The sequence below is a fragment of the Aethina tumida genome, chromosome 2 (genome assembly GCF_024364675.1).
Source record: "Aethina tumida isolate Nest 87 chromosome 2, icAetTumi1.1, whole genome shotgun sequence".
In the NCBI taxonomy this organism is placed as follows: domain Eukaryota; kingdom Metazoa; phylum Arthropoda; class Insecta; order Coleoptera; family Nitidulidae; genus Aethina; species Aethina tumida.
In genome coordinates this window covers 15292348-15319349 of record NC_065436.1, presented here as the reverse complement: position 1 = coordinate 15319349, position 27002 = coordinate 15292348, and the positions used below count along the sequence as shown (strand labels likewise).

At 26.3% G+C, this 27002-nt stretch overlaps 1 long non-coding RNA gene across 1 annotated transcript in view; it reads right to left on the bottom strand.

Moving 5' to 3' along the window:
• LOC126264623 (uncharacterized) overlaps positions 1–20722 on the bottom strand; it is a 67037-nt gene extending 46315 nt beyond the window's left edge. The window contains exons 1-2 of the long non-coding RNA XR_007547304.1: positions 20590–20722; positions 5784–5913 (exon numbers count right to left, since the gene is read on the bottom strand). This is a non-coding gene — a long non-coding RNA (uncharacterized LOC126264623). The remainder of the gene's footprint in view (positions 1–5783; positions 5914–20589) is intronic.
• Between the last annotated feature and the right edge of the window lie 6280 nt (positions 20723–27002).

Below are 27002 nucleotides of genomic sequence, written 5' to 3'. Positions count from 1 at the left end.
AACGAAGATTAATATTGATTTTATGATATCGGCCGAGGTTTTTGCATTCCGTACAGTGAATCTTCGTGATCAAACTTTAAATGTTGTTTAAATATTGGTATTGTTTTACATTTAAACTTCAGTAATAACTAGAGAATATTAAAAGACTGAACTGTAATTTCTGAAGCTTTTTGTATTTCACTGATTGTTACATTATATTCGAGGAATATTAATCATAATTATGCCTTGATAATATACTATTAGTATGTTACTGTTTTTACAACACCATTAAAGGTTTAACCTATTATTTGAGAATATTACTATGGAGAACAAGGAATAATAGTGCGGATAGAAATGGATATTGATTTTCATTAATAAAATTGAACCTTCTTCGGGGCAATATTTGTTTAGTGAAAATAACACAGGTATCCGTAAATCTTCCGGAATCGTCTCAGACGGTAATAAAACAAATTGAAGAAGAGAAATAGGAGGATAAGTTTCTAGGTCACTAAGTAAAACAACTTCAAATTGCTCCATTTTTCCGTAAAGAATTATAAGCGAGAGATTCCAAAGCACCAATTGTATTTTCTTATCATGTCTTCCCCCTTGCAATAATTTGTCAGTCTTTAGGCCAGTCTCGGGCTCAGGAGCGGGAAGTGGGCCCACTAGCGGTCGCTTTAAAAGTAGCGGTTGAACATCATGCCTGAAGGCGTTGCGACGCTTTATTCCCGCGACTTCACCGCTGCTCCGGGTTGATGAATGGCACTGTGTTACCTAGTCATTTGTCTAGATTCCTGGTATCAGGGTTGTGATTGTGCATTTACCATAGATACGCTTCGGAACGCGTACTTTGCGGATTTATGGCACTGCCGCCTTCAACCGACCGATATTTTCGAGTCTTTGGACGATAACTTCACCGATTATAGAAACAAATCTACCCCTGAAACTTATTGGCTAATCGATTTTAAAATGAACTTGCGTATCAATGAAACTTGTGTCTGAATATTAAATGTTGTTTCACCCAATAATAAATGCTAATTACTGTTACATGGTCTCATATCTGATGCTAAAATTAATATTTGTTCATTAAATAAATATTTAAAGGGAATTGGAATTATTAATAAACTAGGCAATACAAACATTGTCTGTCATAATGGACATGTAACGACTGTTGGGGAAAATTTAATTGCGACAGAATTATGGGTACATTTAATTTTTATTTTTACTACACTTACGCAAATATTGGAAGAATCGACACTTTAGGTAAAATGAAATAAAAAATGTTTTCAGTGGACCCATTCTACATACTGAATTATTTTTGTCTCATATTAAATTAATACATGATGTTTCAAAGTTAAAATAAATAAAGGGACTGTTTTTAGGTACATTTTAAGAAAAATTTCAATGTTTTAACGTCTTAAATTTTCAGATACAAAATTTTAAAATTTTTAAAAATTATCCTTTTTGTATAATAAACATGACACCACTCTAAATATTCTCATGAAATTTGGAACTCAAATATGTTTCGTAACTGAGTACATTTAATTTTTATTTTTACTATACTTGGGCAAATATTGGAAGGAAAATCAAGACTCTAGATAAAATTAAATAAAAAAATGTTTTTAGTGGACCCTATTCTACATACTCAATTATTTTTTATCTCATATTAAATTAAAACAGGGTGTTTCAAAGGTAAAATATTTAAAGGGACTGTTTTTAGAATCATTTTAAAAAGAAATTTCATTGTCTTAACGTCTAACATTTTTAGATACAAAATAAAGTTTACAAAAATTATCCTTTTTGTTTAATAAACATAATACCACTATAGATATTCTAATGAAATTTGGGACACAACAAATATATCTATTAACTGTGTATATTTAATTTTTATTTTTACAATACTTGGACAAATATTGGAAGAAGAATCAAGACTTTACGTAAAATGAAATATAAAATGTTTTCAATGAATCCTATTCTACTTACTGAATTAATTAATTTTGTCTCGTATTAAATTAATACAGGGTGTTTCACAGTTAAAATATTTAAAGGCACTGTTTTCAGGTACATTTTAAAAAATATTTCAATGTTTTAACGTCTTAAATTTTTGGATAAAAAATTTTAAAATTTTCAAAAATTATCCTTTTTGTATAATAAACATGACACCACTCTAAATATTCTCATGAAATTTGGAATTCATCAAATGTGTTTAGTAACTGTGTACATTTAATTTTTATTTTTACTATACTTGGACAAATATTGGAAGAAAAATCTAGACTTTACGTAAAATGAAATAAAAAATGTTTTCAGTGAACCCTATTCTATTTACTGAATTTTTTTTGATTCATGTTAAATTAATACAGGGTGTTTCAAAGTTTAAATATTTAAAGGCACTGTTTTCAGGTACATTTTAAAAAAAATTTCAATGTTTTAACGTCTTAAATTTTTGGATAAAAAATTTTAAAATTTTCAAAAATTTTCCTTTTTGTATAATAAACATGACACCACTCTAAATATTCTCATGAAATTTGGAATTCATCAAATGTGTTTAGTAACTGTGTACATTTAATTTTTATTTTTACTATACTTGGGCAAATATTGGAAGGAAAATCAAGTTTCTAGATAAAATTAAATAAAAAATGTTTTTAGTGGACCTTATTCTACATACTCAATTATTTTTTATCTCATATTAAATTAAAACAGAGTGTTTCAAAGGTAAAACATTTAAAGGGACTGTTTTTAGGATTTTTAATGTCTATTATCGTAAATTATCCTTTACCACTGTAGATATTCTAATGAAATTTGGGACACAACAAATATGTCTGTTAACTGTGTACATTTAATTTTTATTTTTACTATACTTGAACAAATATTGGAAGAAGAATCGAGACTTTACGTAAATTGAAATAAAAAATGTTTTTAGTGAACTCTATTCTACTTACTGAATTAATTTTGTCTCATATTAAATTAATACAGGGTGTTTCAAAGTTAAAATATTTAAAGGGACTGTTTTTAGATACATTTTAAGAAAAAATTTTAATGTTTTAACGTCTTAAATTTTTAGATACGAAATTTTAAAATTTTCAAAAATTAACCTTTTTGTATAATAAACATGACACCACACTAAATATTCTCATGAAACAAATGTGTTTAGTATTTCTGTAAAATATCTTTAATTTTACCACCCTGTATTTAAATTGTCTCGGACACACACATTCATATTAATTTTCTCTTTAAATGAACCCAAGAATCGCCTCCTTTTACTATACGTTACCCTGTATACCAAGTGGCAATAATTTTAGTGTTTCATTTTAAGTTTACAATAGGGGTTGCTTCGCTAGTACTTTGCAGAGCTCATACCGATCTCTGCGGCGTATGGTAATTAAAACCGCCGATTATTATTTCCAGTCTGCTTAGCTGTGAACGGTGTGTCAGTGATAATGTGCCCGAGTCATGTATTAACGGGCCATACTAATATTAATGCGAACCGGCTCAGAGGGTGACATCGCCAACAGCATAAAGTGACGCAGATCAAAAGGACCACGAGTCAGTAATTAATTTGTCTCCCATTAAATCAATGTAAGAGTAATTAAACTGATTTAATTGGAGTTTTTCGACGGTCCAGCTCATAAATCATTGGTCGCAGGACGCGCTTGTCTCAAGCATCTGCCAGGCCCGTCGTTATTCTATGACGACATGTCATGCTCTCAGCGTGAGATATGGTATATTACAAAGGAGATCCCCTAGATAGCCGATTGTCCTTCGGCTTGGGCTTTCCCGGTCCTCATGGTCCAGACAGGGACTCATTACAACTTGTGTGATAGATTGAATGTGGCCAACAGCAACTTCCAGTCCGACCTCTTTATGCTTCGGCTCGATCGTATAAGTAATGGAGGAACGTTATTATCATAAATTACCTTTACGGTGTACGACATTTCACTATTTATTGATCATAATCGGATCGACTCTCAGTCGAGTCTCAAATGAGATCTTAATGGTCCCATGCAAACTATCGACGTGAGCGAATCAAATCACGTATCTTTATCTTAAATCCACTTTATTTTATATATAAAAAAATAATAAAAAGTAATAAATCCTAATTATATCCACAAAGCCGATCGCGTGTTTCCAACGGTTAGGCTTTAATCCTACGACTAAACAATAAATATAAAATAGGCTTTGGAAATTATTAACGTATTCGATAAACCACATATTAATAAAGAGATTATTATATTCTATTATTCTACGTTTAATTCATATGTTGTTTAGTCTAATCACAAATGGTATTGATCGATAATCACGTTGCACAAACAGTGATTTTTTAGATATCAACTAAACGCATTTGACTTTATTTAAAAGAAATTGATATTGTTCAATGGGATTGCCGTTTAAAATTAAATTCAACATTCAATGTATGTGACGTTGTCGTTATATACAGAAAATATCTATTAACATTTCTTGTTTTCTTTTCTGTCCAACATTAAAGTATTTAAAATATCATTAACAATTGGCTAGTTGGTTGTATAAATGTACACTTCTTATTTTAATTCGTTTTAAATTCAAAATTACCAGATTAGTTTAAAGATACTAAAAGATTTTTATCCTTAGCCTGCAAAAAAATTTCAATTTCCTAGTAAGGATATGAAGGTGATGGAGTGAACAACTATTTAATTTACACCAAATTTAAAGACAATTGAACCAAATATGAGAAAAAATATTTTTTTAAATTAAAATCTGTATTTCTGTATTTTTTTCACGAGAAAAATTGTTTAATTATTCATTTTTGGACTTGCTTTGCTTGCAAATTTTGATTACCTATTTTAGAAACACCTTGTACATTGAATGAACGGTGTTGATGGTTGTCGTTATATACAGAAAATATCTATTAACATTTCTTGTTTTCTATTCTGTCCAACATTAAAGTAATTAAAATATCATTAACAATTGGCTAACTGATTGTATAAATATACATTTCTTATTTTAATTCGTTTTAAATTCAAAATTGCCGGACTAGTTTCTATGAAAATCTCGAAATATAAGATTTATAAAAATTTTGTTTATGCCATATTATGTAGATACTAAAAGATTTTTATCCTTAGCCTGTGAAAAAAATCCAATTTCCTAGTAAGAATATGAAGATGACGGAGTGAACAAGTTCAAAAGACTTCTGAACAATGGCGATGGTATTTTTGTAATTAATGGATATTTAATTTATATCAAATTTAAAGACAATTGAATATGAGGAATTTTTTTTTTTTTAATTTATACTTCGATTTCTGTATTTTTTCCACGAGAAAAAATATTTATTTTTTTTTATTTTTAGGCTTGTTCCATCCTCTCCCAAATTTTGACTACTTATTTTAGAAACACTGTACATTGAATAACTTTTAACATATAAAAAAAGTTGAGGAATTGATTTGATTTTTTAAAAATCTTTGCAAATTGTAAATTATATTACTTAGATTCGACGTGTTGTAATATTTACTGTATAATTGTGTTTAAAACTTGTTTTAATATTCTTCATCATCAATCATTTCAAAAAGTGAATATAATATACGTGTAATAGATACACTTTTATTAAAATATTTATCAATGTATTTATTAAATCATTAATAATTAGTATGTGTATAGTATAATTCAATAATTCAAACAAATATTTAATTAATTCAGAATATTCTAAACATAATTTAAATCCTTCTAAAATGTGAAACGCCGACATAGAAATTCAATCAGGTACACAACCGTGCCAACAAAAAATTCCAATCTAGTTAGGCTTAAAAGGATAAAATCTTATTTAATAAACCTACCTTTTTGCAGACGATTTTCAGCAAATAGTTTTCACGCAGGATTGTATGTCCTGAAGCAGCTCATGCCCGAGGTGACACGCATTGTCTGTGTTTTAGCACAAACAACAATGTCTTCAAGATCAAGTAGTTTCTAGAATCAAAGAGGAAGGTTTTAGCATACTTTAGTACATAGCGATGCGACAAAGGTTTGTGTCAAGTAAAAGAAAATACAATCTTTATCAGGGCGCCATACTTGAATAAAATTTACACCACTCCACGAAAGCATAATTGAAATAACAAAATTGCGTGTCTTAAAAGTTTCAGGGATAATAAATTACTTCTAGACAAATGGCTTCAGAAATATTGTAATTTAATTATTTTTTCTCGGTGAGTTTTATGGGCGCAACTTTTTTTCTTTTCTATTATATTACTTATTAAAAAATTGAAATATTTATTATACGCGGTTTCTTCAAAATACCTTAGAATTTTCAGTAGTTCTGTTTACAAAGGTAAAAAAAAATTAATTCAGAAAACACTAAATTGCTGAATTTATCCTTTATGTATAATAAAAAGTAATTAGGACATGGTCTTCCCGAGCTAATTTGTGATATCTCAAATATGCATCTACAACTTTCCGTAAAACGTTGGCGGCGGTTAATGAGCAGTCAATAACGATACCCCGAACAGACCCTATACTCATCGTGTCATTAATGTTTTTGGGAAACAAGTTACGACCAGCCGAACATTAATTGTAGCGATCGCATGAGATGATACGTTGAAAATGTGTTTCGCTTTTGCGTTACATTCATCAAACTTGACTAACAATAAGCCATAATTATGTGGGGTAGGCATTTAATCGAAGGTGAAGGTTTCAGTACTCAAAGCAAACGTGTAAATGATAATATTTTTATTTATTAACTAAAATAATTTCTAATAAAATTATACTTGATTAGATTTTAGGATTAATTATTAAAGTGAAAACTTCTTTGACAATTTTTTTTTATTTATCGAAAATCTTATTGGAAATGGTAAAAAAGAATACTGTGAAAGTTTCAGCTCTTAATATTAATATTAAGAGGTGCCGCATCGTAAATTTTAATTTCCCGTTTAAATAACACGGGAAAGGTATTCTCTTGGATTTTGAAATTTTTTAACTCTCGTTAGAGATAATATTACAAAATGATCAAAACAGATTTTTATAGAAAATTTAACGCTCTACAAAAAATGTCTCTTACAGTTTTTGGATATATTCATTTTTTCAAGTTATTTAACATTAAAGTTGGATTGATTTAAAATTTTGACATTTTTTTCATTTTCTGACGCAACCATCAACTTTATGGGAAAATTTTATATGACATTTTTTATAGAGAATTCAATTTCCTATAATTTGTCTCCAAAAAAGTTTTATATTTTCTACAGATCATTAAGTTATCTGCTGAAAACTAGAAATTTTATCAAATAAATGTTATTTTATTGCTTAAAATTAAGCATTTTATTTAAATAAATAGATTTTTACTAAAAAAATTGATTGTTTATTATAATCAAAGTAGTATATATCGTTACACTAACAGACTTTTACTACAATTTGGCAATTTTATATATGGGAAATGAAATAATTGAAAGTATAAAGAGTATTGTTTTTATTTAAAATAATGTTAAAAATCAAGTACCTTGAAATTTAAGTAAATACAAATACTATCCATAAATAATATGATTATCTATTAATTGTTATTTCAATTGAATTGTATTTATATTTTGTCATGATCTTGTACAGCTCGTAATATATTTGAATAATAAAAAAACATGTAAACATTCATATAATTGTTGCTCGGAGTGTCAATAGATATGAAAACCAGATTGATGTTGATAAATTTAATTCAAACATTATGGAATTTCAAATTTAAATAAGTTCTAAGTTTTCAATTCTATCGACAGTCTTTGTAACTGCCAACTTTAAATATTTTTTTGTTTGTTTTTGTGATGAAATGTGATATTGGGCATTGACAAAAATTTTTGGAACCTTAATTTCTCCGAATTCGTATTAAATGGCTCAATTAGAAAGAGTGTTTAAAATAATTTATATCGATAACGTAGGCCATTAAATTTAAAGAGGGCGTATAAATTTTAATCGTCGAATTAAACAAGTTTTTGATTTCACCCTTTACATTTAAATGGTCCTCATTGAACAAGTGAATATAGAGGAAGAAATTAATGAAATAACAAACGCTTTTTGGCACATAAATTTTGTATCTAATCTGCAAATATATATATAGACGTAATCTGCTTCGATAATGCCATAGCTAACTCAATGTTTGCGTTTCGTAAACCATTTAGATTTTGTTTATCTAATCAATTATATTTTATACGTTCTGATGATCCGATAATATTGTTCACCAACTACAAACAATTTAATAAAAATATTACGGAATTGAATAATTTATCATCACATACATATTAAAATAAATTCCGATAAAGTAAATAAAGTAAAAAACGTTTAGATATTTACCACTATTTTTATGAATATAAACCATAAAAATTACATTTTAATAATTTTCTTCATATGTATATAAAACTAAAATTTAACAGGATACAAAAATAATTGCTTAATTAATGTTTCCAATTTGTTTCCCTAATATGAAAAATACATAAAAATAATGTATGCTATGATCAACTTTGTTAAAAATTGAAAGTCTCTATAAAATAAATATACACCTTTCCGAAGGTCAATACGGAAAATGTCACTTAACTTGCAAAGTAGAATTTTCGCAAAGGGAATTGTTAGCGTTTTATCTGAAAAATAGTGAAATAAAACAGCTTCTTGTTGAAGCGCTTCAACTCGGATCTTTGCATTAAAAGCTTCTCAACGTAAATGTGTATTACATCTTAAAACAACTACACATTTGTAATTGATATTTAGTGAAATGTTCAAAATATGTATTTAAAAATAGAAAAATTGTTTTTATTTTGCACTTCTATACGGAATATACATTAAATATATATTTAATAATAAATTTCAACTATAAATTAAGCACTTTATTTTTTGTTTTCAATATACAGTATTGGCAGAAAATAGAGAAAGTCTAAAAATATATAAAATTCTATCGTCCTGTATATACAGATCTAATATAATTTATACAATTATGACATTTTTCAGTAACTTTTCTACCAAAACTTTGTCCATTACTTGTTATAAATATAATGTAAAACTGATGTGGGACCAGGACGTCTGAGTTTCAACAATGTTCTGCCTTTTTTTCACAGATAATGTAGATTATAATAATAATTTATATTATCTGATCATCTTTCAGTAAAATTGTTACCAGTTTTTAGAAAATCCACTTTTAATGGCATCTTTCAGTAACTTTTCTTGCAAATCTTTATCCACTACTTTTTATAAATATAATGTAAAACTGATGTGGGACCTGAACGTCAGAGTTTCAACAGTTTTCTGCGTTTTTCTTCACAGAAAATGTATATTAAAATAATAATTTTTATTATCTGACCATCTTTCAGTAAAATTGTTACCAGTTTTTAGAATGTCCACTTTTAATGGCATCTTTCAGTTACATTTCTTCCAAATCTTTGTCCACTACTTGTTACAAATATAATGTAAAACTGATGTGGGACCTGAACGTCAGAGTTTCAACAATGTTCTGCCTTTTCCTTCACAGATAATGTAGACTGTAATAATAATTTATATTATCTGATCATCTTTTAGTAAAAATGTTACCAGTATTTAGAAAATCCACTTTTAACGGCATCTTTCAGTAACTTTTCTTGCAAATCTTTGTCCACTACTTTTTATAAATATAATGTAAAACTGATGTGGGACCTGGACGTTAGAGTTTCAACAATTTTCTGCGTTTTTCTTCACAGATGATGTAGATTATAATAATAATTTTTATTATCTGACCATTTATAAGCAAAATTGTTACCAGTTTTTATAAAATCCACTTGTAATGGATATAATATATTAGTGAACAATTAATTAAAATCTAATTACAAATTATTTGTAATTTTTTCCATTGTTTAACTATGTAATTGTTAAATTTAAAACGGGAAGTTAATTTTTAATATTCATTTTTATGAACATAATAACCAGAACAAAATTTATTTGAATTTTAAAAAAGTTCAATTCCATAAAATAAAACCGTGGTCAACTAGAAATGCTTTGTCTTCGTTTAACACGTTTATCTAATAAAATAAATTATTAATTGCTGTTCAAATTGTGTAAATCATGATTTAAATTAACAATGACTTAATATCCATCACGGAAAATATTTATAATAGGTTACAATGTTTCAATGGTTTTAGTATAATTAATTCGACATTTTAAACTGAAAATTCAATGATTTAATTATTTAAGCTTATCTATACACATGAGGCTCAAAAAAGAGGCACAAATTTCAAAGGGATGTAGTGTAAACTAAAATACGACTAAAATACTTAATGAACACTTGTCTGCAAATAAACGGTAGTGGGTTATTTTCTTTATGAAACGTTGGCGAACTATTCTTGGATCTAGTATGTCTAGTAGTAAAAATTAACTTAAGTCTGGAAGTGACGCAGATACCCAAAATTATTTCTGTCACATCAGAGTAGTTTTTTTATTGCTTTTGAAGTAGTTTTTCTTGCAAATACAAGAAACTCTATTATTTTATGATATTGAATTTACAGGATAAAAAATAAGTTTTGAAAAATCCATTGTCTTTTTCTTGAAGTCCAATAATGATTGAAAACATTTCAACGAAATTCGTTTGCCTTGGATTATCCCATATGTATTTTTAAATGTGGCATTTAAATATTGGTTCATAAAATGTGAATTATAGGACTAAACTGGCACGGCGTTAATGCTCCCTCATCTTTATGAAGCTAGTTGAAAAACTCCTATAAAAACATCCAGTATACATACGAATTATATTTCAGTCATATGAAAATGCTTAAAATATGTTCTCGAAAACTTCCCAAGTCACAAACTATGTTAACTAGGGCAATCTTTTACGACAGATTAAAGTTTTATGGCTAGCGTGGCTCTAACAGCGACACCGAAGAACCCTATTCCTCGAATATTTTCAAAATATGTATATTACCCCTTTTATTTGTGTTATAAGGCATCAATGAAAATTTTATTGGACACATGTAGATAAATATCACAATAATATCAATAATATAATTTTGTAATCCCAAATGATTATTACCTAACTAATTAAATTTATGTATAAACGACTTACTTACTATTAATAAACTTAAATGTAATAAATTCAACTCAAAAAAATTGTATTCAGTCAGTCAACAAGTTTTTAGGACAGGATAATAAATCATATATCACGAGGGAAGATCAATGAGGCGTTAAACGCAGCGATCCACGAAATTATATGAATATATTAATATGAATTAAGGGCGTTCAGTTGTATATACCTACAACTGAAACGGTTTAAGACGTGCATACATACATTTCAATTCGGAATTAAGGTGTATGAGCGTTGAATGTAAAGCAACATCCATTTACTGTGGATTTTGACATTTACGACGCTAGAATTTGAGCCCGTGTTAATTACTTTGAACCCGACATGTACAAAGTTGAAAATTTGCTATATTCTATTAAGAAATTTTCAAGGAAGTATAACATTTTTATTTGGTGTGTCCTTTTGTAGGCAATATTTATTCCATATTGACATATTCCAAGACATTCCCGATTGTTCTTTGTAGTTATTTATAGTGATGTTATTGAAGTGAAAACTTCTTTAGCCACGTTGGGTACTTTTTGGTAGGGGAAAATCTTATGGGTTCGCGTCACCGACATGCTCGTCCTTCTTTTGTTAATAAATTCAGACCAAAGAAAAAAGTTGTTCATTTGGTTGGCAACCTCGGTTATTAGACCAACAAGCTATGTGTCTGCCGGTGTGTCAAAAGGTTATATATATATATATATATATATATATATTTGTAGCTCAGAGTGTCAATAGATGTGAAAACCAGATTGATGTTGATAATTTTAATTCAAACATTATGAAATTTGTTCTAAGTTTTTAATTCCTTCGGCAGTCTCTATAACTACCAATTCTAATTTTTATTTAACTTTTATAAATTAATTGAAAAAATGTTTAAATTTTTATTATTTATTGCAAATTTTTTGTTGGTATGTTATCATAGGTGCATCATATGCATCAAACTAAGCTTAAGAGTACAAATACACTGGATAATTCATTATAACAGACAGAACAATTTAAATCAAGAACGGATCGAAAAAGGCGACTTAAATTCGAAAAATAAATTTCGAAAGTCGATTTAACGGTCTAATACCTACATCTCGTTTGACCACTTACACATGCTGGGAGACTAATAATTTTCCCGGTAAATTTATTTCGTCTTTCCACTCACCGGTCTTTTTACGGCGACACGATTTTATGCAAATTGTTCGGCATATGCATTTTGCATGGAAATTGAAACATACTTTCCTATTCAATATTATTTTTATAACAAATTATAATCGTAGTTTTTGTATCTGTGTCAATTTAAAAAGTTACGGGTTACGTTAACTTTAATTTGGGCAACACAGTTTCAAGGAAAGTAATAAAAGGAAACACGTACTAAATTAGTCCACCTATATAAAGTTTTGTATGACGATTATCTTTAAAGATCGTTTTGACCAAAAAGGTGGAGTATTAATTCCGGAAGTAAAGCAATCTTTTACGAGCTATTATAAAATTTTCCCAGCAGTTAAATTTAAACTCTAGATGAAATATAGTGGTAGAAAATAAATGTACCTATAAAATTGGGCTGAAAGAGAACATCATTAAAATTTTACGCCTGAGATTTTTAGGTGCTATCTATTAAAGTTATAAAATCCGACCCTAATATCATATTTTAAATACCAACCTTGACAATAAACTCTTTGAAAAATAAAACACGAAACAAAGTTATCAACTTGTTATTTTTACGGCACAATAATTTCTTTGCATAAATCATAATTTTCAACACAAATTTTCTTTTTAACTTTTTCATTTACTTTTTTATTCAAAATTATCGATTTTTCTTGTGTGATTACAAGGGAGTTGGAGTTATTAATTAAATTTGTGCATTCAATTTATGGTTGGATAAATGTGAAGTGGATACTTGAAAATATATATTTTTGAAACACCACCATGTTTTTATTTATACATTTCATAATATTGTTTATGCTGCACGTAAATTCATTATTATAAAATTGTAAATTTAATATTGTGAAGGTTTCACCTTTGTACCTCATTTTAGAATGTACAAGACTTTAATCTGATTGTGAGTGTTTCTAATGAAGTATGAATTGTGATATTAATATAAATATGAGAGGGATTGATTATACATATATTGGATATTAAGAATCGAGATACATTATTTTGCTATTTATTCAGTAATAGCTTTCTATATGTGCAATTTCAATATTCGTTTTCAACTGTTATAACAATTTTCCGAAACGTATTTAAAATTATTTGCATAAAATACAATATTCAAACATGCATAACCTACGTCATAGTTTCATATTTCATATTTCATATAAATGTATTTGTTAAAACCAGAGGGAATATCTTGCTATAAAAAATCCTTTAAAGGTTTCATTTCATAGAAACAGGATATTGTCACATCTGTGACTTCATCTGGGGTTGGGAAGTGGCTCAGATAAACACACATTCCAAAATATATTCAAAACTCTTATAATTTGATAATAAAAAATAAGGATATTATATTGATAAGCATATTGTAAATATATAAATTTAGTTTGATGCATATGATGCACCTGCAATGACATGCTAACAAAAAATTACAATAAATAATTGTCAATTTATATCTTTATAAAGAAAACATAAACAACAGAATTAATGTATAAAAATATAATAAAAAATAAGAATTAAAAATATTAAACATAAATTTATATAGCATATAAATTTAAATTAATTAATATTTTTTTAATTTAAATTAATTTTAAGTATTTAAATTTAATTTTCCATTTTCCAATTCCATAAATTTAATTATCTCATTTTGTTTTATTTCATTCAGTTTAATTGGCTAATTTTTATTTTTAAAATTTTATAAATTTAAATTGTTACTTTTATTATTATTATTTTAATTTAATTTGTTAATTTTAATTATTTTTACGTTTAATTGATTAATTATAATTTTTAATTGTCTTATTTAAAAAAAGTATGATAGTAATAGGAGCGGATAATGAACAAATATTATACAGATAGGGTCAGAATATTGATATGTGAATTTATTTATAACATAAACACAATTATTAGTACAATTAATATATTAAGATGCACGTGCATAATTTGATAATAGAAAATAAGCATATTATATTGATAAACATGTTATATTTACAGTAAAATCATAACTTATTTTAAAACAAAATTAATGAAAAATATTGCAATTGAAAATATAAATTAATTTTTTTTAAAAAAGTACCTATATCAAAACATAAATAAACTTCAGTATTCAGTTATTAATAAAAATAATTAAAAATTGAAAAAAGGTAAACGTTTCAATTTTAATATATAGATTAATAACTGTATTGAAAATCTAGTTTTTTAATAAAAATTCTACACATGGAAAAATTTAATTTTAATTATTTTTATGTTTAATTGATTAATTTTAGTTTTTAATTGCCTGATTTAAAAAAAGTATGATAGTAATAGGAGCATATAATGTATAAATATTATACAGGTAGAGTCAGAATATTCACATGTGAATTTATTTATAACAGAAACACAATTATTAATACAATTATTATATTAAGATGTACGTGCATATTTTGATAATAGAAAATAAGGATATTATACTGATAAACATATTATATTTACAGTAAAATCATAACTTATTTTAAAACAAAATTAATGAAAAATATTGTAATTGAAAATACAAATTAAAAGTTTTTAAAAAAGTACCTATATCAAAATATAAATAAACTTCAGTATTCAGTTATTAATAAAAATAATTAAAAATTGAAAAAAGGTAAACGTTTCAATTTTAATATATAGTATAATAAAAACGTTTTTTAATAAAAATTCTACATTTTGAAAAATTTGATTCATTTTTACGCATCAGAAATTTTACAAATTACTAATGGTTGTGAGCATGCCAATCAACTGCATAAATAAAAGTTTTTAGTGGATCTGAATTGTTCATAGTTGAGGAGCCTATTATTACATTGGACAAAATTAAACAGTTTTTTCCCTTTTTAATCATTTTATGTTCTAATTACAAACGACAAAAATTAGTTTAACAAAGTGTGTGCTATAAAAATTTTAACCAATTGACAAATTATTTACGCCACATTTTTATTTAGAGGAAAATAATATTACTGTTAATAAATAATAGTAATATGCATTTTGCGAGACTGAAAATATCTTTCCTCAAATAAATTTTAATTAAGTTACTTTGATCTTTGAAATACATATTTATGCTTGGTCACATTTACTTTTGTACTACTAAATTATCTTTATTGTTGGGAAAATGAAATGTGGTAAAGTGAATTTGCAGTGAAAACCAATTAATGTTGTCTGTTAGTATTATACAATTATTAATTGAGTTCAACATGCTATTATTTAATGCAACAACTGCACAGGAACAACATTGAATTAAAATAAGGCGGTTTAATGAAATTTTCTTAAAACAATTTCACGTAAAACTCGCAGGAAATAGATTTATAATCAAAATAAAGTCTCAACTTCCAAACACCCAAACACCGTTCACACCCAATCGTTTTATAAATGAACAGTAAATTTCCTCCCATACTGTTTGTGTCAGTCGTGGGGACTCCCTTGTTCACTTCCGCATTCGCAATTCTTCCCTGGAGCATATTAAAAATTAAATATCCCTTTTAACACACACACTAATAAATCGCAGAAATACAACAGCTCACTTTATGTTATTAGGGTGATTCGGCACGTTCTCCTCACCTAACGTGCCATCAAATTGAAATTTAGATATCAGTTAATTATATTTTTTATGTGCAGCCAACTCAGCTAAAATTTTATTTGCACACTTGCACCAAATATATTTTTTAAGCTGCACGTAAGCAACTGGGGAATGTGTAAATTTGCGAAAATCAGAATGAACGTCGATTTCACTGCCACCAAAAACACATCGACATGAATACCTGATTTCGCTAATTTTATGTACATAATTTAAACTTTTTAATTATGTTTTTGGTGCTGACGCCGGCACTATTTATAGTTCATTGATTTGAGAGACATTGATTTCTGCATTGCATTGCAGCTCGGGAAGTTTCAATTCACTTCCGTTGAATCGCCAGAACGGGAAGCGCCAAATTTATTTGGCGTGCCATTCTGGACACTCAATTTCATTTCATTGTTTATTATTTAGTTCGCATGGCACGATATTTTAATAAATCGTTTTGGTGAATTTGTGCATTGTCTTTGGCGTGGTGTATGTCTAAAGGTTTTTAACTAATACCCACATACCCAAGGAACATTACAACGCACGCAAACCATAAAGCATACATAAAAGTGGTGTAATAACGCAGTAAATTATTTAAATCCCAGTTATGTTTAATAACTGTATCCGAAACTATTATTACTCCCTTTTTTAATATTAAGTATTTAAGGTGAAATGGCGCATAATATAAAATCACGTTTTCTTATGGCGAATAATAATCCGTAAGGCCAAAGTGGCGCAAGCTTATTACTAAATTGCGTGACGTCTATAGGATTATCAGCACAACATCGTGTCAGTTAGTACATCTACAGCCCAGGTTTTGAAGGGTTTTCCTGCTTTATTGTTTCACTTTTTATTGCTTTGGTTTGTTCTACTACATAAGTAGCGTAATTACATGGGATTACTTTTGTTTTAACATCAAAGGCTCGAACCATTTCAGCGGAATATTAAATGTTCCAATTTTTAATTTAAGATTATTAAATATTTTTTTTAGGTCGAGCGTGCTTTATTTACAATAAAACTGATTGAACCGGAATAAAATTTAAATGGAGGAGGTTATAAAAACGAAAATCCGTATCCGATGAAAAGTACAAGGAATAAAACTACTCGACAGACATAAATATAAAGGTTAGATTTGTCGCGAATAAGTTAAGCCAATTGATTCGGATATCACTATCTCAACGTTTTAGTATAAAAAGGTTAGATTTCGACTTTGTTATGCGAATGAAATTCAATCTACAACTGCTAAAATTTACATTATCTGCTGAAATCTATTTAGTTCTTGACATGAAAAGAAAATGCCTTCCCTTTATACGTGGGGCAAGAGATTACTCACGAAGCGTCGGATAGGTAAGGGTTACGCGGACAAAGGTCAATTCACTGATAAATATTTATAAGAACAAACTAATTTAATTCAATATGTAACGTGATACAAACATCACGATTTATATAACTAATTTATTATATATTTACAATTATTTATTGAAGTGAAAACTTTTTCGTAGAGGAAAATCTTATGGGTTCGCGTCACCGACGTGCTTATACCAGTATATCTGTAGCTATACAGCTGTGCATATCTTATAAGTGAAATTGAATGAATTTAGTGAAAAATACAATGTTTATATACTGTGCATTGTTAAAATAGTGTTTTTGTTTGCTTATTATTTGAATGGCCTTATCCAATGATCAAAAACTCAGTACTACAAAATATAAAACGACAATCGATGCCGTTTTTACGCGATACTTAGATAAATTTGAATCAAACATTTTCATGTCTTACTTTAGTTACCATAAGCCTATTGTATCTTTTTTAGAACGAAATGAAATAATTGTACAAGTACAAAAAGTCTATATATTGTTGAAATTAATGATGACAATCAATAAAAATCAAGTACATTGAAATTTAAGTAAATACAAATACTATCCATAAATAATATGATTGCATATTAATTGTTATTTCAACTGAATTGTATTTATATTTTGTACAGCCCGTAATATATTTGAATAATAAAAAACCACATAAACATGCATATAATTGTTGCTCGGAGTGTCAATAGATGTGAAAACCAAATTGATGTTGATAATTTGAATTCAAACATTATGAAATTTCCAATTTTAATACTAAAGTTTTTACTTCTATTGGGAATCTCTATAACAGCCAAATTTAATTTTTTTTTTATTTGAACTATTAAGTCGTAAAATATTTAATCAGTGTTTTAAGTCCGGAATTGACTTAATTTACTGCTTAATGTCTTAAAAATTGAACAGTTGATTTGTTAATTGTCTAGTAGAAAAAAAATATTCAGAGAATCTCTAGAATGTATAGAAGAAATGTTGAAATGTTGGGCAAGATCACTGTTACAAAAGACAAGTGAGAAAACACAATAGATAATCTCTGTCTGTGATATTTTTGTTAAATTTAGGTTTAGAAGACAAATACATCACATATAACTTAACCAATACATCAATTATAAAATTTAAACAATATTTTAAGTCCGGAATTGACTTAATTTGCTGCTTAATGTCTTAAAAATTGAACTGTTGATTTTTCAATTGTCTAGTAGAAGATAGAATATTCATGGAATCTCTAGAATGTATAGAAGAAATGCTGAAATGTTGGGCAAGATCACTGTTACAAAAGACAAGTGAGAAAACACCACAGATAATCTCTGTCTGTAGTATTTTTGTTAAATTTAGATTTAGAAGACAAATACATCATACATAACTTAACCATTACATCAATTATAAAATTTAACCAGTGTTTTAAGTCCGCAATTGACTTAATTTGCTGCTTAATGCCTTAAAAATTGAACTGTTGATTTGTCAATTGTCTAGAAGAAGAAAATATATTCATGGAATCTAGAATTTATAGAAGAAATGTTGAAATGTAGGGCAAGGTCCTTTGATTTATATTAAGTGTATCTCTTCTTTCTCAAAAAACGTCAGTACTGTAAAATATGGATTAATAAATATTAGCACCGAGTGGGACAACCAAAAAACAGCTTTGTTTATTAAATGATAATAATACAAAGTAAAATAAAAGCATAGGAACAAACAGCAAAATAATTAAGCAATTTTTAATTGGAGTGCTGTATTAAATTATAAAGTTTGCTGGTTTTAGCACTGGTACATTAAGTCTTTCAATACAGTACAAAAAGGCACCCCAATTAAGGAAACTAATTTAATTAGATACATTTCGAACTTAAATCTTAACTTATTTGAATATCACTTTTAGAGATGTCTAAAATTACTTAACGTTAAGGTTTGTTATTTAATTATTTTAGTGATTTGAATTAACAGGGAAGTTTTATTCTGTAACGTTACGATGCCAGCATAATATAGTAATTAGTTTAATATGGGGACAATTTGGGTCAATTAAGTTTATTTTCCATCATATTCTAATTACGACTTTGAAAATAATTAATATTGATCAATCCATTACATTAAATTTACATAAGCAAATAATATTGATTGGAAAGAAACGTAATATCTATTACATTTTTCATAATTATCATATTAATTATAAATTCACTTAATTTTAGTTATGTGATTAAATTTGTTTTAGCGGGAGAAATAAATACAATTCTATAAAAATTATACATATATGTTACTGTAAACCAATTAATATATTTCTATTTGTTAATTTTCTTAAGTTTTTATATTGTGATAAGCGTTTTTAATTTAAAAAGTTACATTTTTAAGTTAAATAGATAAATATTATTTCAATATATTTAATTAAATAACGAAAATTAACAAATTGTATTTTTTTATTATACTACATTTTAATTTTAGAAAAATTCATAATATTTTTAATTAAACTTCCTTTACAGTTATAGTATTGCAAATTTTATAATAAATTATAATATATGAATTTAACTTGTATTTAAATATTGTTATAAAATTTTAAATTCAGTTGATTATTTCCTTAATTTATGAAATTAAGTTAATAATGAACAATCAATAGCATAACATATATAATAAATGTCAAAATATACCAATATATTTAATTAAACTACGAAAATAAACTAATTATATTTTTTTATTATACTACATTTTAATTTTAGAATAATTCATAAAATAATATTTTTAATTAAACTTCCTTTACAATTATAGTATTGCAAATTTTTAAATAAATTATAATATATGAATTTTACTTGTTTTTTAAGTATTGTTACATTTTAAATTCAGTTGATTATTTCCCCAATTTATGAAATTAAATTAATGATTAACAACAATCAATATGTCAAAATATATATATTTAATTAATCTACGAAAATAAACAAATTGTATTTTTTTATTATACTACATTTTAATTTTAGAAAAATTCATAAAATAATATTTTTAATTAAACTTCCTTTACAATTCCAGTACTGCAAATTTTTTAATAAATTATAATATAAGTATTAATTTATGAAATTAAGTTAAATTAAGAATCAATATCATAATATATATAATAAATGTCAAAATACACCAAATACTTAATATACAAGTAAAATTTATATATTCTAATGTATTATAAAATTTTGTATGTAGTATTCTTTCATTAATAATATAATACATATATGCGCTTACTTTAATAAACACTGTATTTTTATATTTATTTTCACCAAAAAATAAATATTACTGCATTATAACAAAAGTTATATTGCCAAAACAGCCCAAATGAATGTGTATTTTATATCATACTTAACAAAATATTTTGTATTTTAAGTATTATTAGGCACTGCTGTAGTTGAAAAAATATTTATTTAAACCAACTACCTATTTATTTTTCTATTACAACAAAAATATGTAAAATTTAAAGGTGTGTTATAAAAATTAATGGCATTCTCATAATAAATAATAAATCTCTACGATATCTATTAATAATTTACATGGTATGCTACTAACTTACTTAATAAAAAAGTCCAATAAAGTGACACAATTTATTTTGTTTCTCAAGTACCACCAAAATATTGAACTACGAAACCAGTTTATTAAACCACGTGAATCGATCAAGAATATTTGTACCAATTGGAGAGAAGGTTAAAATTTTTATTTGGTTGCGACGCTCAATTTACGTAAACCATTCGGACGAGTGCGGAGTGCGAAACTCGGTAAAACAGTCGACGAATAGACGGTCCAAAGCGCACTGCGTTTTCAAGCGCGAGTTCGAAGCTTTGAAAGCACATGATGTGAGACAGGTGAAATACGGCTCAGAGACTCTGCGCATGTTTGATACATAGGCACGCCGAGACCGGCGAAAACAACATATTGCCATTGCCTACGATTTTCTTTTTTGCGTGGTCTGTTCCGGTAAAACTTGACCGGTGTAAAAAGTTCTTCGTGACAGATATCGTCACTTAAATATGAAATAAAATATAAATCATCGATTTTTGTTGTTAATAATATGACACGCGATCTTGATATGAATTTGTGTTAGACACGGTGACGTTAATATATGTATAATACGTATGTTTTTGTTTTTGATGATAATATTGAGCTAAAAAGGGCAGTGGTATAATTTGTAATTTTCATGTAAATAGGCTTATTGAGATAAGAATTAATTAATTGCTAAGATGTTATTAACTATAAGTAAAAAACACACACAAATACATAAATTATTATTCCTCAAAATAAATTAAATTTATTAGGAAACATTTGAAAATAAAATTAATTGATTTTTATGTTACCAAAAATTAAAATATTTTGATTATTATTTAAAATATTACATTAAAAATTAATGGAAATTGTTGTTATAAGTATTTATTAATGTATTTTACTATATAATAGTAATTTAAAATTAAAAACAGACTACAAAATTATTGAATTAACTTTAATTAAATACGGAATATTACAAAATAAATAAATTAAAATTATGGTGGATGCGACAAACAATTCTCAGCAACAATATTACTAAAATTAAAATATTTTGGTTTGACCTGACAGTTTATTTCTAACACTACTTCAAGAATATTTGGTTAACATAACATTATAACATTTAATCAATTATATATTAAATGTTATAATGTCAAATTTGAAATTATATATACATTATACAATTATGGTGGATGCGCCTATAAAAAAATTTCAGAATGGTGAGTTTAAAATATTGGTTAAAAGCGGATGGAAAACGATAATTAAAATATAATAATTACCAATTATTGAAAATTGGTCAATGGTTTCTTAAATTGTAAAACATTTTTGACATAACTGATTTACTGACAACTATTTGTTGAAAAAAATAATCAATTAAATGTTGTGTTCAAAATAAAAGAAAGTGCTGGAAAAATGAAATTAAATTAATATTAAATTAAATCAAATTGTTATAAATATCATCAATTTTGCAATAGGTTCAAAATAAAGTTATAGTGGATGCGCATATTTAATTATTAATAGGTTTTTACGTATTATCAAAAATTAAAATATTTTGATATTATTAAAAATATTATAACAGTAAAAATTGATGAAAATTCTGTTATAAGTATTTTACTATATTATGGTATTTCAAAATTAAAAACTAACTACAAAATTATTCAGTTAACTTTATATACGGAATATTTGTACATAAATTAATTAAAATTATGGTGGATGCGCAACGACATATTAACGCCAACAATATTACTAAAATTAAAATATTTCGATTTAACCTGACTGTTTAATTCTCACACTACTCTCAGAATAGCCGGCTAAATAATAGAATCGATTAAATGTTATAACGTCAAATTTAAAAAGTATATTCTCATTGTGTGTACAATTTTATTAAATGGTCTTTAGAAAATTTAATTGTTAAAAAATTTGTAAAGATCGGTATTTTGTTGTTGTGTAATTTATTATAGAATATAACAAACAATTTTCAGAACAGTTAGTTTAAAATTGAAAATTGATTGAAAACGGATAGAAAATTGTAATTATAATAATTACTAATTATTAAAAATTGGTTAATGGTTCCTAAAAATGTGTCTTTTGTGTCATTTATATTTATTACAGTATTACTGAATTAAAGTTAAATTATTATTTCAAAATTAAAATTATGGTGGATGCGTTGGTTAGACTTTATTTACTACCAATAGATTATATATTATATTATATATAAGTAGTAGTACATAATTATTTACTTTTTTGACGTGAGTGATTCACTGACAACTTTCAGTCTGTTGAGTAAAAGAATCGAATAAATATTAAAAATATTTTCAAATTTAAAATATACTTTTTTATCCTATGTATAATTTAATAAATAGAATTCAGAAAATGTTATTATGTATTATTAAAAATTGTATGAGAATGAGTATTTTTAATATGCTGATTTAAGAATTATAATATTTAGTATGATGGTCATTATACCTATGCTCTAATTTCTGTCCATTTTTTATAAATTCTTTATTATTTATAAAAATATTTTTCTATAAAATCTTTCTAAATAAAACTTTAAATTTTACAAAAAGTGGTGGAAAAATGAAATTAAATTAATATCAAAATAATTTAAATTATTAGAAATATTTGAAGTAGGTACAAAATTGAAATTTATAATTTAACTAATAACCCCATTAATGGGCTCAAGCCTATTTTAAATGTAGGCTCATCATTAAGCATGCCAGTTTAGGATAAAATGTAATAATTTATTGAGTTTACTTCATTATAAAGCCTCTTATAATGATATCATTATTAAACGGATTTAAATAGTATATAATCAGAAATAAAGCCTCTCTTAAATTTTATTCATTAAATAACGTCCCTTTATATTTACTGATAAAATAAATCAAAATATTAATATAAACTGCAATAACAGTAATAACAAGGCATGAAAATCACATGTTTTAATAGAAATTTTCTTAACCAAAATTAATTAGTATCAAATTAACTTCCCTCTATTAAAGTGTAGTTTTGGTGTCAAGGGGAAAAGCAGAACAGGGACAAAAACTAAAACGGGGAAGCGATTAGTACAATTACGACAGTAACTTCATTCATTAGACGGCAATAATACTTTCTTCATGTCTAGATCAGCGATATACAGTAAAACGTATTACAGTCTACCAAACTAATTACCTGTATATAACGTTTCAGTTAATAGTATATTATGGTTTTAAGTTGAAAATAAATTTATTATTATTAATTACTGGATTCAAAATAAAAATTAATAAAGACTGCCAATTGAAGTAAAAACTTAGAACTTTTAGTAATAAAATTTGAAATTTCATAATGTTTGAATTAAAATTATCAACATCAGTCTGGTTTTCACATATATTGACACTCCGAGCAACAATTATATGCATGTTTATGTGGTTTTTTATTATTCAAATATATACGGGTTGTACAAGATCATGACTAAATATAAATACAATTCAATTGAAATAACAATTAATATACAATCATATTATTTGCATTTACTTAAATTTGATGTACTTGATTTTTAACATTATTTTAATTGTTTACATCATTGTCATCATTAATTTCAACAATACTTAGACTTTTTGTACTTTCAATTATTTCATTTTGTTCTAAAAAAGATACAATAGGCTGGATATGGTAACTAAAGTAAGAAATGAAAATGTTTGATTCAAATTTATTTAAGTATCGCGTAAAAGTGGCGTCGATTGTCATTTTATATTTTGTAGTACTGAGTTGTCGATAATTGGACATGGCCATTCAAATAATAGTCAAACGAAAACACTATTTCAACAATGCACTGTATATAAACATTGAATTTTTTACTGAATCTATTCAATTTCACTTATAAGATATACACAGCATTATACGTCAGCTGTATAGCTACAGATATGCTACTATAAGCATGTCGGTGACGCGAACCCATAGGATTTTCCCCTACCAAAAAGTGCCCAACGCGTCTAAAGAAGTTTTCACTTCAAAAATATAAATTGATGATATATTCACCATTATTAACAATATTAAGACTATGGGATAACAGGCTATAAAAATATATTTAGAATTTTTTGCATTGCAATATAAAAATACAGGGTTGACATAGACATGTCAAAACACACTTTCTAGGAGAAGTCGATGACATATTTATAAGTAACCCTAGATAAACCATTATGAAGATATATTTGTTACTGCATATGGAACGTAAATAAAATAAAAACCTCTATTTATGTGTTATTATTATTTAGTACACGTAAACCTTAAACATAAAATTTTGTACTCCACTAAACACGACTGGATAGGCCGAACTTTATGAGCCCTATATCAAGACATCTGAAAAATATTTGCAAACAAGGTGCGAATAATGTTACACGTTGCTGTAAATTTTAAAATTGTCCTGTAAAAGTTTGAATACAAGAATATCAACATTCTTCGATACACATATTGAATTATTTATATGTAATTGTGTTTTAATAAAAACAGAGTACTATTCTATATAAATTATAAATTAATATTTCATAATAAATAACATTCCAGAATTAAGGTGTAGTTAAGTTTTTATAGCAGAAATGTTACCATAGACCTGCAAATAAATACTGTGGAGTGAGTTTATAAATAAATTTAATGAAACTAAAAGTCATTAGATAAATTTACTGAATAACTACACAATTTTATCATGTGAAGCTACCACTACACAAATATGTTTGTTATTCATGGAATTAACCCCAAACAAATGCTGGCGTTTGAAATGTTGGTGTTTCAAGAATAATTAAAAAGCTAATTTACCAAACGTTTATTGTTGTTTATGTGTGTCATTATTATAATCGTACATTACTGATGCCACTTCATTACTTAGTTAATTTTATAAATTCGTTAGATGTAGTGTATATTTTATATAATTATTATCCCGATATATTGAGCTTAGGTCCGGCAAAGTCAATTTTATGGCCGCATATAAAGCGATTTAAAACTAATTCGGAAATATATTCGCATTTAGTCGATTAATTCAGATTTATTATTATCTTCGTTATTTGTTGCTTAAATTAGATATTTTAAATCTTATGTATTATAATTATATTACACAATTTATTAATTAAAAAGAACTATTTTATTGAGAAGATATTTTAGGATTTTTTACCTCAAATTCATTCATAAAATTACGATACAAATGATACATTTATTACAGGAAACAAATACAAGAGGAAAAAAGGAATACTGACATTTGAATAGCCAAAGGGCTTAAAATGGAATTAGGGTGGCTGTCATTTGTGGTTTGTCACAATGTAATAGAATTATTTACGGTTACAAAATTAAAAAATATTTGTGTGTAGCAAAAATAATGATCATTAATTATGAACAATAAATTACTGGCATCGTAAATAAGTGAATTTTAAAGTCGCATTACATTTACATAATTCTACATAAAAGTGAATTTTATAATAAAGCACAGTTAATACATCTGAAACTTCGTGACCATTGTGATACCGCTGTGTGGAGTCAACACATATTACTACACGCCAATTAGTGTTTAACCTGCACTGTTTAATATTCAATTTTTTTAAAAAGTTATTCACGTCGTACAGTGGTAACTTATAGTTGTGTACTCAATATTGTAAATAGGATATTGTTAAACGTAAACCACCATATTTTCAATAGGGATATTTCAATCAAAGAAGTGGTTGTAAGGGTATGTATTAATAATTCCCTTTATATTTGACAATCCAAATATATACGTACAAGTTATCTGATACGGGCACCATAATGTCCTCTGCGTATATAAATATTTTACCAGCAAATGTTGCAACTGGAAAGGTCATTTGCATATAAAAAGAATAATAAAGAACTAAGAACGCTTTCTTGCGGAGTACAAAGATTAAATAAAAATGTATCTCAGATTGAGACCCGATGATTTATTCACGCTCCTAAAATATTTAAAGGTTTTTGGAATTGCCTTACTTTCGAACAAATCTCAAATATATTTTTATTTTATCATATGTAAATTGCTAAAGTACTTGGTAAAAAATATTATTTTTTGTTACTTAAATTTATAATACTTTACACATTTTTGTGTTTACCTTTCACTATTAGTTTTAGTTAATAAAATAAATAAATAATAAAAAGAATTTTATTTATTTAAATTTTTAAAATCCGGAACGTTATTGACTTTGAACAATTTTAATTTTATAGAGTGTCAATTCAATAATTAACTATTGATTGATTCAAAAAGTCAATTGACATTGTAACAGCAGTTTCTCAAAATAATTCTGTAAATAGAAATGACAATGGACAAAAACCATTACTACTAAATTAGTATCTAATTCACATAAACATTTACGAAAGAGGCGTATCTCGACACATAAAGCTTTAATCTATAATTCAAGTAACAAATGTTTTCAATGGCTCCTTTCGATTACAATGTAATGCAAAGTTGAGTGAAAGCTATTAGAA